A 19,562-nucleotide genomic window follows, 5' to 3' on the forward strand; every position below is an offset into this window, starting at 1 on the left:
CAAAAGTTCTGTTGCTAAATTGACAAAAGTGGAATACATACATTGTGTGCGCTTCCGAAAAATTATTTTTTCTTCTTCTTTCAACGAAATACTGCCTGCATTTTTACCGCACACGGCCTTTACGTGTATTTTTGCAGCACAAAAGTAGCTTCACATGCATATTCGTACATTTACAATAACAATTTTCCTACTTCAGTTACATATGCGCAATTGTTGCATTCAATCCTGTTGCTGCTTCGGTTGCTGTTTGTGCTCTCCGCCACGCGTTGCCGGTTGCACTTGAGAAGAAAACGCTGGTAATTTCACATTTATAACGGTGACGGAATATTGACATTTATGTGCAAGTACTTGTCCTCATCCAGTTCGGTCAGCACTTCCGCTAAAAATAAATAAACTGGAATAACGTTATAAACTCTCAACTTATGCTCGATATACTGAAATATTCATTGCATGCAGTGTATTCAGAAATGACGTTTTTCCTATGCGCTATCAATTCGCGGAAAACTGTTTTACTTTCTTACAAATTAATGCGCCAAGTAGTCAATACCTAAAGGACACATTTGTAAAGGGATTGTTTGCAAGTTTAAAGATATGTATACTTAAGCGAAACCATTTAAAGTTAATTTTGAGCGTGATTTATTTTTAAATTTCTGAGCTTTCAATTTCACTAATTACAATAAAATACATTAAAACGCTAAGAAGATTATTGGCTTATGAAATGCGACTCATAGGTTGGGATATGCCTGTGCTGGCACCTTTGTGGGTCAATATGGAACAAAGGCAGCAATGATTGATAGGATGGCAGCGTAAAACATTTCTCTCCGTTATTATTGGCTATTTGGTATATGTGTTTGGAAGAAAATTTATGGAAAGTGAGATTTATGAAATTTATTTGCATCAGGTAAAATTAAGTTACAAAAAGTCAATCAGCTTTTTTCAATAATAGTTCGCAAATGTATTGTGTGCAGATTAGGATAATAAGTTGTTAAGTGAATAACGTGTTATATTTGTATCATAAAAACTCCTCACATTTTGACCGATTATATGGTGAACCGGAAAATATATACAGTATCCCTACAAATGGGACTAAGGATGTTTCAGTCATTTTAATGTACCAGAATACATTATTTTTTGGAAAAGCTACCGATTACCATATATATCTTTACGTTTCCCCATATTCGGTTACTATTGGTATGGTTCGGTTTTGACCGTTTTAAGATGAGAATTGGCACATAATAAAGATAGAGTTTTGGTTTGGTTTCGTTTGATTTCTTCACCGATGCATGTGTTATATATCATAATGAAGTGACGTGGTTGTAGTCTGATTTTGCTCGTTTTCGTGTCATAGAAGGAACTAAGCAGCATTTAAGTAGGTCGAGTAGTTGGCAAGCGGGGCCATTCCTTTAGCCAATTTGAAAGTTGTGTTTATTTCGGCTTGCAGAATAAACGTTATCATTAAATTCGATAAGTCTAAATGTTCTTGGCAGTTTTAGTTGTTTTAAATATAATTAAAAATTAACATATGCACTCTCCACTGTGATCATTTATACCAAATACAAAATATATAATTTTTCATTCGTGACTTCTTTTCTAATTTATACTTTTCGATTAACGGTATATTTTGGGCCTGTTAATGGAACACCCTTTCCATCTCACACCAACCTCTAATGATGGACAAATATTTGTATACCATTTATTGGAAAAGGTGTAAGAGGATTTTTACTCAATAGCTCTATTATGAGTACTCTCTGTTTCGATTGAACTGCAGTATGTTTAACAACAGTACTGGTTAACAAATTCAATGTAATGTCAAAGTAAATTAAAGCAAATTATTACCAAAGCGTTAGAGTGAGTACATAGAGAGTAAGCCCTGAAGTCATGCGTTATAACATTTTAATTGCCAATTACAGTCAGCAAAACTAATTTGCTACTTCAGCACAAACTATATATATTATGTAAACTCATTAACACATGCATAAAGGTTTATTGACATTGTAAATATGATTGTGATGTTTGACCACTAAGAAAGTGTCTGCAAGGAAACTGATTAAATTAATTCACAAACACACTCACAGGACAAAATTGATGTAAATCACAACAAGTGAAGCAAAAAATTCATAAATATTTATTGCGTAGAAATATTTGCCATTCACACTACTTTTAATGTATTCAGTATGTATTGTACTTTATATTGCTTGCAACCTACATATTGCCACTTGTATGTTCTACATACATAGGTAAGAACGTCAAAGCCTGCTTTTTGTTGACAGCACAAGACCTAACCAAACAAAACAAGGTCGACAACAGGAAACCGGAAACTCCAAACAACGTGAAAATTATGGGGAATAACCACATAGTTTCACATATGTAAATGGGTCTACAACAAATTGTAGTTTAGTAGTTACTCACTTCAGGGAGCTCAAGTACAAAATAAATGTTATTTGAATACTTATATAATAAATAATATTCTGTGCATGAATATTCTTATAAAGAATATAGAAGTGTTGATCTACAGAATAGAAGTAGCAGTGGAAGTGTTCAGAAAAAAATATACATAACAAACTGTCTAAGAAAAGCGATGGTTTCTATACTATGTTGCTTATCTAGAAGAAAATTTAGAGAAATACTAATAATCTATTTACTTTTCTTAGTCAATTCACTAAAAACTTTCACAAGCTGCATCAACCACAACAATATTTTCTGCCATTTATGTACGATTCCATAGATTGTAAAGTGTAAAATATTTTCTATGTGTCTTTAGGTATCATTAACCAAATTGGCCGCTTTTCTGAGATAACGAGAGTCTTACGATATATTTCCTGCCGAAAAAAGTTATCGAATTCGCATCTAAGCTTATCCGCATTAATTGAACGACATTGAAGACATATCCATTATAAAACTAGTATTAACTGTTAAACTAGCACAACCACTCGAACATAAGGCCGAATTTGCTATTTTAATGTCATATAATGTTTTCGTTTTGATATACCTAACAGAAAAAAAAAACTAAAATAATGTCATTGAAAACTTTGAAGTCATTTGCTATTTCTTTTCGACAAGGATTTACAAGATAATTCAAATATCAAATAAATTGAAGATTAAACCAAGAACAATTACGTTAAGGATTTCTTAAGCTGTTTCATTCTTAGAATCGGTTAAGTTACTTGAAAAAAGTTGTTTTGCCAAAACTTTGATATTTTTTGATACACATGAAATGAATAAAGTTCAGAAATAATGTTTTAAATACATTGATATGTTTGCTGTTGTTAACAGAATTAGTGCCCTAAAGTTGGGTACGCCACTGCGTATATGCACTTCTGCAAATCGCTTCATGTAGAGAAACTTATTTGCTTGTCATATTTTTCTGAATATAATATTTTTCATTGCTCACAAGTCAAAGAAGAGAATAATACTTGTATGTACGTGAGTCCATACAGAAGTACATAAATAAAAAAAAATGAAGGCAGAGGCTCGAAAAAGGATTATTTGACGGTCGTTTCATTTAATCGCGCATATTTAAAATCGGCTTGGGATCATGTGTGTTGTAGTTTTGAGTATTAATATTATAAGAACAAATCTATATAGCAGTATGCATACATTATATCAAATTGTTGTATGTCTACATGTCGTAAGACATCAAAAATATTTTTTGTAAAAATTTTTATTTTGGAATTATTTATAATTTCGGGTTCATTTTCAATTTATTTAAACTCTAAATATTTATTTATATATTACAGGTATTATCTGCGCTATAATATTTCGGCGGCGAAATTTCCAGTTTTCATTAAAAATATGTGCTTTCGAGTTTTCTCAACATCTCCACCCATGGAGAAAATACATATGTAACTTTTAGTCGTAAGTTAATTGTAACTTTGTGTAAAGCCATTCATTTGGTTTAGAGCTCATTCGAATTCACTCAGATATTGTAACATCGAGTTCGAGAAATAATTTACAGGCTTGATTATAACCTACAATAGTTATTTTATACTGTAAGGAGACGTTGTTGGAATATGAAAAAAAAAGGTAATCATCGTGGACGAAGGGTAGTATATAGAAATAACGGTTAGTGACTTAATGATTTCAACTTAATTTAAAAAATGCAGTATACCATCTGGCCAAAACTGACTCGAACTGAAAAAAATATATAGAAAATAAATTAATTTCGGTTGGACCAAATCTATATATCCTTCACAAATACATAATATTTGTTACAATATGTTGGAACTGATCATTCAGTTTGTACGGCAGCTATATGTTATAGTGATTCAATCAAAACAATTTCTTTGGAGATTACATTGTTGTCTTAATATTTTTTGTTTTGCACATTTGAAATAATTACAAACCCTTGCAATATAATACTAAGGTAAGTAAAATTCCACCGAAAATGTAATTTTCAACTATAAATTTCTTTAAGCCATTTCAAATTTGAATAAAATATTTTAATTTACATAACCACAAATATGTATTGCTCCCTATATGGATTTTATTAAGTTTACCATTAATTTTTGTAACATCTTTTCTTTCCGTTAGAGATTCGAACGCGAAATATTAACCCATCTTTTGTGAAATTAACATTTTTCATGTGTCAGAAACGACGATATTGGTCCACTATTGCATGTAGTCGCCATACAAGCTAATCGATCAAAATAAAGTCCTTCTATGGAAGTCTTTTTTAATTGGTTGATATCTTCACGCAACTTGGCATGGATAATTTTCCAACAATGCTACCATCTCCGATGTCAGATCGCACCACATAGTAACTAAAATCACTATAGTAAAATCAAGACGCAGATCTTCATAAAAAGTCTTTTTTCTTTATTAAGTAGCTTAGTTCCACCAGAAGATGAGGAGATAAAATGTTCAAAAAGACGGTATTCACTAACAAAATCTTTGTAGTTATCCACAGAAATTACATTTGATGAGCATTAAAACAGCACTGAGTGAAATAATCTTAATTAACCCCATATTTGCTAAAGAAAATTGTATTCGTGCGACATTCGGTTTTCAAAACAGTGACGAAATCTGTTGATTTTTATTGTAGGTTGTAGTCAATAAAACAGAAAGTTTATAAAGATGACGTTAATTATTCTACGTAATGGATAAGTATTTGTTAGAGAATTAATCAGTGCTGCTACGTGAATTTTCGGTGGTTTTATAAGTTTTCAGTGAACAATAATCGATGATTTTCGAAAAAATAAAATTTTATGAGATTACGGACTGACTTAATCTCACTACTGAACTGATATCGTCATATCGATGTGGCGCACTGCGCACATTAATAAGTCTATTTCGTTATTACGGTATTAATATAATCTATGTATATACTAATATACTTTCAGAAAATATACTCGCATTTGTAATTCGCATATTCAATATGATTTGCAGGTTTATGTAAATGTTTAACGTTGGCTATAATAACAACAACTTAAACTTTAGCCATAAAATTTTCGCAAAATAAATACTAACACATATTTACGAGCTCAAACGCAAAAACATATTTGAAAATTGCTCTAGTTAATACTTCGGAAGGATACTGGCAATCTGTCATGACCACACTTTAAATTTCTGCGGGCGATTTGGTACGTGCCTCTTTCGCACGCAACTTTTTCCCAAACAACAAAGCAAATCACTGCAAAAGCGGCAAATAGTTTGCGGCAAGGGATGTGGCCAACTTTTGTTGATGGACGTTTATATCTAAATTTATATATAAGTGTCCGTTATACGGTTGTATACACCATATAAACGCAATATCAGTACCGTTTGTTGTTGATTTGGCGTTTCGACCTTCGCTATGATGTGATTAATGAGTCCTTTTATCAGCGTAAATCAATTATGTGACAAGCGGTCGAATAGCTCAAATTTAATAGTATAAATGACAGCCGCAAAGCATATTTTGGAAATAAATGGTTTCAACCGTTTAATTCGGTGATACTTGCAGCTCATATAACGGGTGATTTTTTTGAGGTTAGGATTTTCATGCATTAGTATTTGACAGATCACGTGGGATTTCAGACATGGTGTCAAAGAGAAAGATGCTCAGTATGCTTTGACATTTCATCATGAATAGACTTACTAACGAGCAACGCTTGCAAATCATTGAATTTTATTACCAAAATCAGTGTTCGGTTCGAAATTTTTTTTATCGACAAATTTTGTTCAGCGATGAGGCTCATTTCTGGTTGAATGGCTACGTAAATAAGCAAAATTGCCGCATTTGGGTGTGAAGAGCAACCAGAAAGCCGTTCAAGAAACTGCCCATGCATCCCGAAAAATGCACTGTTTGGTGTGGTTTGTACGCTGGTGGAATCATTGGACCGTATTTTTTCAAAGATGCTGTTGGACGCACGTTACGGTGAATGGCGATCGCTATCGTTCGATGCTAACAAACTTTTGGTGTTGCCAAAAATGGAAGAACTGAACTTGGTTGACATGTGGTTTCAACAAGATGGCGCTACATGCCACACAGCTCGCGATTCTATGGCCATTTTGAGGGAAAACTTCGGACAACAATTCATCTCAAGAAATGGACCCGTAAGTTGGCACCCAAGATCATGCGATTTGAACGCCTTTTAGACTATTTTTTGTGGGGCTACGTCAAGTCTAAAGTCTACAGAAATAAGCCAGCAACTATTCCAGCTTTGGAAGACAACATTTCCGAAGAAATTCGGGCTATTCCGGCCGAAATGCTCGAAAAAGTTGCCCAAAATTGGACTTTCCGAATGGACCACCTAAGACGCAGCCGCGGTCAACATTTAAATGAAATTATCTTCAAAAGTAAATATGTCCATGAAACCAATCTAACGTTTCAAATAAAGAACCGATGAGATTTTGCAAATTTTATGCGTTTTTTTTTTTTAAAAAGTTATCAAGCTCTTAAAAAATCACCCTTTATAATATAAATATGTATATATTAAAAACATTAAACCTCAAACAACCGAATTCGCAACCGCTGCCTGATCACTTCGATGTACAAGGTGTGTTCCAAAGTAAATAAGACTTAAAAAAACCAGAACAAATAGTTTTTCTGACAAAATCAATTTATTTTATTCAAAATAGTCTCCTTTTGCTTCATTACAGCTTTTTGCTCGGTCCAAAAGCATGTCGAACGAGTGCTTTAGCTCATGGGCCGGTATGGCCGTCGGTATACCGATGCAAGCCTTTTGAATGGCCTCTACGTCTGCATAACTCTTTCATTTCATGGAAAAATGCATTTTTCCGAAAAGGAAGAAGTCGCACGGTGCCATATCAGGTGAATACGGGGAGTGGCTAATGGATAAAATGTGATTTTTGGTCAAATATTCGTCCTTCGAATGTTGAATTCTGAGTAATTTTTGGTCGTAATCCCAAATGTTCGGTCAAAATACGATAAATCGATATTTATTTAGATTTCTATGAATTTCAATGATGATTTCGGCTGATTTTTGATGAATTCACGCACAGTTTGGATGGAATTTCCGGTGTTTGATTTTGATTGGTCCACATATTGATTGTCATTTATGTCCTCACGACCACTTTCAAAACGTTGAAACCACTCGTGCACTCTTATACGGGATAGGCAATCGACAATCATCGCCATAAACTTGTTTCGGTAAGAGTTTTACCAACTTTAAAACGAAATTTAATGTTGGCTCTTTGTTCGAAGCTCATTTTCGCAGCGATATACAAACATACTGACACTTAAAACGCAATAACTTCACTTCTAATCTATGAAATGTCATGAAATTCTCACTGGACAGTCGATAAATATAGCAGATTCTGACGCATCAGTCCTGTTTACTTTGGAACACACCTCTTATACATATACATATGTCCATATATAACTTAATTAACTTTAAGGAAACCCCCTTGATTACTTGAACTTGCAGGCATTTTATGATTTTGGTCCATCTCCTCGTGTATCGTCGAAATATGCGTGTCTGGATTTGTTGTTATGTAAGGACTGACGATGGATTTTTGTATTTTCGTTGCATGCAGATAATTCTAACTCGAGCCAGCTCGGCCATCAGCTGATTGCATCACCACTTCGGTCTGTGGGATGAAAAGAAAATAATTTAACTTTATTTTAAACGCTTTTGTTTGTGGGCAACGCATAACAGTGAAATCAGTAAATATAAGAAATTAAATTTTATATTTTCTTTTACGCGCCTTCATATTCTCGTATTTGCTACTTCGTCTACACATCACCTATATCACAAATCATCTCTCCCTCAAGTATCTTAATTACATTTAATTAGTACCATTCCATTTTTATAACTTATAACACTAATGATAAAGTTTTACCAACACTGTGAGGTACAAGTATATCCCCGGCTTTGGTTATTGCAAAATACAAAAGTGTTACTTCCGAACTTTCACGTTTTTATTTATAATTTTCAAAGAAATGGAAATCTTCAAACCTACCATAACCAGCAAAATTTTACAGATTTCTTAGTATTTACATATTTACATTATTTAGAAATCAAATACCGAGTTAACTGGTTCATTATAATATCATTATTGAAATCTTTACATCTCTAGATGTATGTATATGTTTATAGGCATGAATGTAAATGTGTAAAAACATTAAATGTATAATATATATGTATACATTTTACGTTCGCTTTTATTGAGTTGGAAATATGACCAGTGGATAATTGCTAATAATACTTACCCGTATCTGTTGATTCCCGCAACCAAGTCCTTGCACGTAATTTTGATATTGCGATATCACGCACAGCAGACAGTAAGACTAAGTGGCGATAAAATAAAGAAAGAACAATATGAATAAAGTTAAAATGGAAAAGAAACGGCAAGAAGATATAGCAAAGTAATGACAGCAGAAAAACGGTTTACATATACTTATGGTTTATGTATTTGTGTGCTCATGAGTACAATGCTGCTGGCGACATAGATTTACTATAAACAACATTATATATATGTGAGTGTTTAGGAAATTTGTTTAGTATTTTCCAAACGAAAGCAGTCAGCCGATGCAGAACAGCTGGCAATTCAAAAGGTCAAACGAAGCAAGTTTACACTAAGCATTAACAAAAGTAATGCGTCAACACATATTATTTGTTGATGTTTGGTTTTTGTTGTCAAAGCTGTGGTACATCTGTCACAGCACTTTCGTAAGTGTCACGTGCAGTATACATATGTGTGTATGCATGTATATTTATACACAGTTCTGCATTTAGATATTCGTGGAGAAATTCAAAGGTAAGAAAATTAACAAAAAGGTAGCGGGTACGGAAGTATGCAGAATTGAAATATTTATTAAACGAATAATCTTGAAGAGATTCACCAGGAACTCTTGTATTCCAAGACATATGTATATTGTTTTGTGTTTTTTATATAGAGGATGTATTATGGGCATATACTTTTCTCAAATTGAAGACAAGAGTTACGTTGTCATTAATGGTGAGTGCTACAGGGAAATTATATATGTCTTTTTGACTTTCATTTGTTTTTCAATATCTATACTCTAACTGTTAATTCGATCCAGTTCTATAGTAGAGCCAATCACGGACGGATCATTTAATTTTTAAACTATTTTTTGTGGCAATAATTTATGTTCATGAGCTTTCAATAAATTTAGTGTATTATTTTTTTTCGGAAATAATGGGACAGAACCCAATCCCCGTCACCAAAAACATGAAATTATATACAGTGTAAAATATTAAATTGAAAAATAGTTCCAAATTCAAAGCCAAAATAATAGTATCTTCTTAATTTTGTTGGTTTTATTGGATATTCTAATGCTTTTGTAACGATAGATTAGCTTTATGTATGTAAAAATTACATTATATCGAATTATTGTGCATATAAATAATTACAAAATTCAACTAACTAATAATAGATACGCATTATCTAAATGAATAAAATCCGCGAAGTAAAAATAATAAAAATATAATTCATAATAGAGAGAAAATAGCAGGCATAGTAGTTGCCTCTAACGCTCTCTCCAGAACTTTCGGGAATTACTCAGCAATAACAGTTTCAGTTTTCCTGGTTATTATTGGGTTTTCAAGTTCGACATTAAGAGTGACATTGCTAACCATTAACTCACTCTGGAGCCCGGTGTGCGCTGAACAACTACCTACATTTCCTACAAGGTCCTTTTGGCTCAGTGTACATTGCAAGAGAACTAGCGAGCTCCAACCCACAACAACGTTATGCTTTCTCTAATTGAAGCAGTACTAACGGGTCATTGTCCTATTGGTGTCAACGAGGTAAGGTCTTATGCCAGTTATAAATGCTACTTGGTAGAAGGCGACGTAGTAAGATCCCTAGACTTTCGCATTTCCTAGATCAGGGCTAAAACATGTCGAATCTCATACAAATACTTACAGAATTGTCTGACTAGTTTGATTGTCAGTCAAGTTGGAGTGAAAACTCACCATAGCTGTATTTAGCAGTTTGTAATCATGTCACGCTATAATCAATTTTTTGCATAAATTCAAACAATGCTAGCGCATATAACCCATTCCATGTAAATAAATGTCAGTATTTGTTTACTTAATAGGCATAAGTAAGCAAGAACTCTTTCAAAAATAGTAAATATTGACCTTAACCAAACAACGACTAAAAATAATTAAATAGAAATGATTTAAAAAGATTCAAATTCCTTTAAATGTTGAATTTTACTCAGAGTATCAAAAATATGTAGCAATATATACAACGCATAAATACAAACATAAATACATCATACTAATATTATAAATGCGAATGTAAGTTTGTTTGTAACGCTTTCACGCAAAAACTACTTAACCGACCATCATGAAACTTTGTACATATCTGAAGGTATTAGAAGTAAAATAGGGTACTTTATATAAAAAAAAAATTTTAAGAAAGATAAAAAAAATACATGCAGTATAAAACTATTAAAATTTTTGAGGTAATCCGTAATTTTTGTGGTTAACTGTCACTTTATTATTTTAGATCTTACTCGCGCGATCAGGCGATCTTCAATCTGCGTAATGAAGGTGCTGTACAGGCAATCAATGGAACACAAACTTATCAAGCAGGAAGATATGTCAGTAGCAATGAAGCAGCATGGCGGCTTCTTGGCTTTCCATTACATGAAAGATATCCCACTGTTACTGTTAGTGTACTTGCAGTACACTTAGAAAACGGACAGCGTGTCTTTATTGATGAAAATACCTTTCAAGGCAGGATTTTATCTCCTCCTAAGACCACGCTGACTGCCTTTTTTTACCTTTGTCAGAATAATACTTTTGCAAAAACATTTTTGTACTCTGATGTTCCCCGTTATTATACATCAAACAGTTCAAAAAAAGGATGACGTCGTGGTATTCATGGTACACCTGTTCAAAACCAACCTGGGGTTAAAGCATCGGATGCTCTTGGTCGTGTTCATACCGTACATGTTACGAATTTTGAATGCTTTTGTCTGCGCATGTTGTTGCATCATGTTAGAGGTCCAATTAGCTTTACAAAACTAAAAATTGTCAATAGACAGGAATGTCAAACATACCGAGAAACATGTGAAGCTCGGCAACTGTTAGAAAATGACCATCATTGGGACGAAACTATGGAGGAAGCTATACAATGCCGACCGCCAGATAAAATCAGGGAACTTTACGCTACGCTTTTATCTTCTTGTGGTCTTTCTAACCCTAGAACTCTTTGGAATAAGTCCAAAGAATACATGGCTGAAGATATTTTCATCAACTGCAGCAAGTACACACAGATATTACTTTCAATGAACATGTATACAATAAAATGCTAATTATAATTGAAAACAAGGTTTTTACGATGGTCGAAAAAAATTAGGTGATTTTGGAATGTCAAGCCCCCGACGAGACAATATGGATGATTTTGATAATGAAATTGCACGAGAGTTTGATTATGATTTCATAGCACTGCAACATCAAATGACAGAATTAGTACCTCAATTATTTCCAGAGTTGTTTTTTAAAAAAGAAATTTTATTTTATTTAATTATTGTAATATTATTGATTTTTAATATTTATTTTTTAAAAATAGTTTATTTAAAAAAATATAATATCATGTTTTCAATCAAGTTTTACGTAAAATAGACTCCGGCAGTGGTGGACTCTTCTTCCTCGACGCACCAGGAGGAACTGGAAAAACGTTTTTGCTAAACTTATTTTTAATGTCTGTCAGAAAAGAGCAAAAAATAGCAGTTTGTTGTTCCATAAAATACGCATATTTTAACGTGTTGAAACTTCATTGTCTGTAGTAATTTTTAAAAATTGTTGATCTCAGCCAAGCAATAAAATTTAGTTATTATATTGACTCATTTCTATTATTATACCCTTACCCTTTATCTCTCATACTTATTTAATGGCTCCACTGCGATCGAAGCCACTGGTAAAAAGCTAGTATTACGAGGGCTGTCCGATAAATAACCGACCTAACCATGATGCACGCGACTTTTTCAAAATTTTTTTTTTTTTTTCTACATAGTCTCCTTGTAACTCCACACACTTCTCCCAGCGATGCTCCCATCTCTGCAACCCTTCCAATATTACTTGGCGTCTTGTCTGCAAAATACGAGTTCACGAAAGAGAATTGCCTCCTCATTTGACAAAAATCTCTGGCCGCCGAGAGCAGTTTTAAAAAAAGTTGAGGAAACAAAAAAAAGTCGCTTGGTGCTAGATCCGCGTGAATAAAGGTGGATGGCCAAGCAGTTCGAACCGCAATTCGTGGATTTTTTCGCCATGGCGACTGTTGAGGTGTGAGATGGTGCGTTTGTCTTGGTGGAACAAGACTTTCTTTTTTGCAAAATGTGGCCGATTTTTTCGAAATTTCTTCCTTTAGCTTGTCCAATAATGATGCGTAGTATGCTCCTGTTATAGTTATAGTTTTCAAGATAGTCGATAAAAATAATTCCATGGCTGTCCCAAAAAACACTCGCCATCACTTTCCCAGCCGAATACACAGCTTTAGGTTTTTTTGGGGCTGGTTCCCCCTTTTCAATCCACTGTTTAGATTGGATTTTTGTTTCGGGCGTATAATGATGAATCCAAGTTTCGTCTACAGTTATCAATCGGCACCAAAACTCGGTCTTATTGCCTCTAAACTGAGCCAACAGAGCGCTGGAAATGTTCATGCGCGCACGTTTGTGGTCTAGGGTAAGCAAACGCGGCACCCAACGCGCGGACAGCTTTCTCATGCCCAAATCTTGGTTTAATATGTGACAAACAGTTTTCTTTTTTTTTCCAGATGTGCCGCTAGCTTCACGTCGAGGTCGGTTATTTATCGGACAGCCCTCGTAAATAATATTCTTTAAATACTCACATTTAGATACGTTTTAAAAATGTTGATAGTGAATATAAAGCCGACCACGGGATCGTGGCCACAATGACCACATCGCAAAGCATGAAGACTATACAGGGCAACAGAAGTTGACCACGATTCTGTGCATCGAATAAATAAATTTTCCATAAACATAATTTTATTAATGTTTGTTGTTAAAAGTTTAAGTTACAACCAATTCACATTTACCAGCTTCAGCCCCACGAACGTTAGGAGCGACGATATGACGATGAAGAACGAGCAAATCAGAAAGAGAATATTAAACACAACAATAACTGAAACAACAAAGACACATTTTCAATATAGTATTACTAAAATTGTTTAAATTTCGATGTTGATAAACTACTGTACTTATTTTAAACCCACACACACCCGGTGATATCTCGCCCTTAGCCAAGATGCTTTCCCCTAATGGTTGCTCTCTGCTGCCAGCCAGAAACTCCTGTTCATTGTAAACGGTAATGAGCATAACAACGGTGTAGAAACCAAAGTAAACCTAATTTTATAACGTAATTAAATACTAATTGATATTCTGGCACCTGACATGTTTAATAAGAGATATATGAAATCAAATGTTAGTAACAAATGTGAGGTAATTTCGACTTCTATTTTGGTCTTCAAGTGTTATATTTACTATATGTATAATCAATAAAATTACTAAAGCATGTTATTAAGTACCATTCAACATGCATATGTATCTTTGGAATGTAATCTGTAGGATATTATATGTGCAAGCAAGTCTCCAACTACTAATAAACAGAAGACAAATCATAAATGCCCCAAATTGAAAAATATTCAAAAGCAACCAACAGACTATTAAGCTAATATCTTCCGTTTTCATATCAGATTAAATAAGTGTTAATTGTGAATCTGTACCCATACAAATCCCCGACATACGAGTAAATGTATGTATACTTATAAATGATTAGGGGACGAGCTGAAAGCATATGTCTGTCTGTATATACGCGAATTACTTCCTCAGTTTATGAGATATCGATCAGAAATTGTGTCGTATCCTCTTCTGAAAGCCTCTCGATTGTTGGAACTGCCGTTATAGTTATCGTTGTAATATTAGAAGATTAGTAGACTGATACATTTCCCATTATTAGTAATTTTCAAGTACTTGTTGACTGTCTAAAACTTTTGAAGGTCTTTTTGCTGAATATTACTAATTTTTGAATAATAGAGTGTCTGAGAACCCTGACTGATATTTAGGTGTACTTTGCCCGGCAAAAACCTAATTCCGATATGGCACGCCCACAAAATTCCATTTACCGAAAACGTATAAACGTCTAATAGGTTCAATGCATGCACCTCCTAAAACGCTAAAGCTACAAACTATAGCTGCCTTTTACCGACTTCAGTCAATTTCCGGGTAACTTTATACTCGATATATCGGCGAATATGCTCGTTATCTTAATAACATTAAGGGAGCGAGTTTTTTTTTTTATAACGGTGCACTTTTGTGCTTAGAAGGAATAATATCGGGAGAAAACTTGCCGTAGACCTCATATAACTAAGAAGCCTTATGTACCTGAAAGTACCTTCCTGGCTTTAATCGTTGCAAGTTGCAAGAGTGTGAAATGTCCCGATTTTTGACCTTTTGTACTTGCTATAGTTAAATTTAAAAAATTTTGGCCTTATGCCTACGTAGGTGTTATGGTAACCAAACCAAGCAATAGTTCTATGCCATTCAATTCAACTGATTTTCCAAGAACTTCTTTATTCGAGCTAATTTTAGCAACACAAGCTCGCATTGCAGCTATTATTACCATACATGTGCATGTATATTTGGTACTTGAATACCAACATGTATACTTTCTCGTTTATTTTAAATCAATGTACGTGATTGCACGCAATTGTTGTACACTGCGTATGAGTGTCTAATTATGCACAACTGCACGTTGCTAGTCTGGCCTAGACAAAAAGAAAAACATGAGTAAAGTGACATAAAAAAGGACGAGTTGACAGTCTATTTGTGTAGAAGCCCAAAAAGAAAATAATGTGACGAGCAACTGGTATTTCTTCGCTAGGTTTGACGTCAAAAGCAAAATTCTTTCACTGTTCCGAAGAATGAAATGAAACTGGCAAATGTGTACATTGTTAATGCAATTTTGCATTTTTGAGGCGGTTATAATACGGTGTTACGTCTCTTGCAACAGGATGACCAATTTTAATCGTATCAAAACGTTTCGTAAGTGGTCGGAAGCATTTATAGCAAAAGCAAGGGTAATGTGTGGAAATGAAAGAAACATGGTTATCGGCACGATGGACGTAAGAATCACATATGCCTTCGTATGTAAAAATATATGGGTATGTATTGGCATATTAGGTAAGCACTTAAATGAAGAAAACAACTTTTTTTCCTAAGCCTAGATAGCGCTAATATGACAGTCGAGATTATCACGTATAAATTTTTTTTTCTGACTAAAAATGGTTAAGAGGTTAAGATGCTTCACACACGAGTTTACTTAAGTGCTTTTCGTGATATGCATAATAAGAAATACTACTTAAATATTAAAATTTTCGTCGCCAGTACGATCGTCAAAATATCCCTTACATATTTTTCTTCTGAAAGAAAACATTATTCATTTTTACGCTTCATAGAAAAACTTGACTTTTTAGAGCTTTATCGTCCTTAATGAAAATTTGTATCTTATGTATATTCTGGACCATACTGTTTTCCATTGCAGGTAGTAGACGAAAAAAAGTTCAGTTCTTGATTCCCGGACGATAGAGCTGAACTAAAATATATATCTTAAATTTCTGAATATAGAAAAATTTATGAACATCTAGTAATTATACTGACAAAAGATTGCTTACTATTTTGTTGAGTGTGTGTAGTACATATCACCCTAATGACTTTATGTATTGGCGCACACACTGTACAGAGTGCATTGGAAGAGATTTTCATATGTTTCATAACTTAGTACACTGTAGTGACTTTCTAAGAACCTTGAATGTATTTTTTTGGTTACCGTAGGAACTCCTACGTTAATACAATATGTATGCAGCTAAATTCGTATGAAAAAGTTGATTCAGTGCACACTTGAAACCCGATAAAAGTAAATGATGAAAAAAAGTAGACTTGTAATGTCAATTTTCGAGGAAAGGGTTCATTTAACTCATTAGGTACGGCCATACAGCCTCTATTTCAATCAATAAGGGATATCTTATAACACTCAATACATAAACATTAGCGTCTTAGTTTTACTATTACAACCGTGGCTTCAACTGCTAACCCTTTGTAAAGGATTTATGAATAAACATACGTGTTGGTCAAGTTTTAAAAGCGCTTATTCGGTTCTAATATTGGACAAAAAAACACGAATTTAAACAATCTTTAAAGTGATCGCTTCAATTTGTTGCCAGGAAAATGCTAACACAATGCTATGACTAGAACTCATTAGACCAAAATATTCTCTAGTGATTGCAGCATGGATATCAGTGTTTGCAGAAAGTTGAGCTACAATCAAATTATTTCGCATTGGGTAGCCACAGAAATCTCACAAGCGAACATATTTATTTATTTATGTTAATCAGCTCATAAACAATATCAAGTCATATGTCGTAAAATTTCCTTATTACCTCAGGGAGTAAGATTAATATACAAAATATAACTCCACAAAAAATATCTCAAGCGAAATCTTTATTACTGGTTATAAAAAGTGTTATATGTGTGGCAGGTATCCGTTTTAGTTATAAACTGAATAAAATTAAGATGCTTATCAATATTCTGTTTATTTTATTATGTGTAGAATCTATATTTTGTATTTGCTTGCTTAACTCTTAATAAATAAATGCTAATAAGTCAAACATTATAAGAATTTTACGCAATTTGTTTGGGACGCAAACAATATTTGTAACTTGATTTAATTGTGTTAGCCTTTTTCCTGCATTCAGGACTTCTGTAAAGCTCAATTATTGTTTGTAGAAGTACTAAAGCCGCAATAATGCGCCTCTTAAGCCACAGGTACATAAGTAAATATGTGAAAAGAGCATTTTCATTCATCAAAATCAGCTACACAAGCTATCTCAAACCTTCCTTTTATTATTACGTATTTAAAACGATATAAAGAATTTAATTAAAATAATAATTTTAAATATAAAATCCCAATTTAGATAAGAAGTATTTGAAGTAATGTTACCCATAGACAATTATTTGCTAGTAATTTTCTGAATAATTCTTGAAAATAATAAGCAATAAAAATTTAGGAAAACACGCACCTTCCACATATGTACCGGGTTTATGAATAGGGATGGTATGATTTCTAAGCGTCGCTTCGACCATTTTTTATATAATATGTCATGAACTGTAATTTTTTTAACTATATTCAGTAATGTTTACCATTTCATAATGGAAATATATTTCAAAATGATCAAATTTTATTATATTTGGATAAATATCGTTCTCCAAATGCAACTTTTCGTACGTCTTTGCCATTTTATGGCCGAAATAATGGTTCACTTTGCTCGCTGTTCGCCGAATTGGTAAAAACTTCCTGCGTTGACTTTCTCTACATAATATTACATAATCAAGAAATTGTGCCTCAAAGATGTTTTTATTGAACAGCCTTCTACTACTTTTTGTAGTGTTATTTGAAATCATTGGTCTATAGCAATAAACCGACAAACCAAACTGTCATAGACATACGACTTGATTTAATACAAAAAGTACACGAAGATTAAGTTCATAGATTCATGCAAGAGAAGTCGTTGAGGCTATTTGAATGGTGTTATATTCACAACTCAATTGTAACGATTGTACTTCACATTAAATAATTTTTTTTTTCAAAAAGAGTGATGCTGTTTAGAACACCCAGTATGTATTTCTAATTGTGCTATGTATGTCTAAATGGCAAGATGCAAACGTATCCTTGGACCGTGTTTTTGTAAATGTAATTGCCATAACTTTAGAGCCAGCTGTTGTTGGGGTTGTTGTTAAAAATTTTTAGCAAAATTCCATGATTCTCGGTTTCTGGAATTCAAATCAACTGTTTTTTGCAGGTTTCTTAAGAACGTCTTGTAATTTTTTCTCCGTAGGGAAACTTAAATTGTAATATGCGTATATGTAAATATATAAATAAACACACACCAGCGATAATGTAGTGTTGATAAGAATGGCTGGTTTCGCACATTGCCAACTACCATTATTTTATTTTACTTTCGTATTCTTTGAAATACGCTGAACGATACGATATGTAAAATCGCACTTTAATCGCGCTCTTCAAAGGAAGTCCTAGCCATAAAAATATTTATTCCTCATTGTGGACATAAAACTGAAAGTTTTGTTATTCGCTTGTCACTCCTAACATATCTAAGATATAATAATATTGTATACATATATATACGTTCTACTTGTATATGAAAGTAAATACGCCGGAGACCAGAGATACTGTATATGTATTAAATAGGTACTTAAGTACTTATCAAAGTATATGCGGCGCTTGCCATGCTGCCGATACACACCGTCTTCCAAAAGCAACAAGACTGCAGTATAGCCATTTTTGTGTGGTTTCTTGTGTTCGTTACCTTTTATTCTGCATACACACAACTTAAATCAACTTGTCAGAAAGTAGACGTCTTCTTTATGGCACACAAATGAATGTAATCAATGTGGACAGATCAATCACTTAAGAGTTCATATTTTAAAGAGAATACATTAAACATGAAGACAATTCACAGTAGGAGTTTTAAGATTAAAAAAAAAATTTAATTCGAATTCAGTATGTTCGTTCATCCGTACTTAACATACAAACACATTTTTAAAATTTGTGACATAATAAACGTCTAAAATGTTGAATGTGTCAAACTGACTTGTACATTGGGATTTATCATTTCTTACTATACTGTACATAAACTGATAACATCACGTACATCCTTCATACAGTAATTAAGTTTGAAACTTTTAAACGTACGATAACGTCCTCAAGAAATGAAATTTTGATCATCTGTTGTATACTTTTTCACAAATTGCTAAGTGTGCGCGACACCGCAGTTCTTGAAAAGAACCATCTCCCTCTCAAAGCAACTGGAGCGATATGAATCACATTTATATGATTTGGTAGAGGTTACAATCGGCTCAAGGAGCTGCTCATTTGTTGGAACTTCTGATATTGGACACTATATGCTATAGCTGCCATACAAACTGATCAATTAAAATGCAGTACTTGTATGGAAAATATTTTTATTTGACAAGATATTTTCAATAAATTATGTATTGTTAATTGTCCAAGGCAAGTCTAATATACAACCTCGGAATATATTGTTCAGATCGG

The 19,562-nt window shown here is 33.4% G+C and overlaps 1 pseudogene; it reads right to left on the reverse strand.

Annotated features, from left to right (window-relative positions):
- Positions 1–308: 308 nt before the first annotated feature.
- LOC125778641 (uncharacterized) lies at positions 309–18,789 on the reverse strand (annotated as a pseudogene).
- Positions 18,790–19,562: the final 773 nt, after the last annotated feature.

Source organism: Bactrocera dorsalis, chromosome 5 (genome assembly GCF_023373825.1).
Source record: "Bactrocera dorsalis isolate Fly_Bdor chromosome 5, ASM2337382v1, whole genome shotgun sequence".
NCBI lineage: Eukaryota > Metazoa > Arthropoda > Insecta > Diptera > Tephritidae > Bactrocera > Bactrocera dorsalis.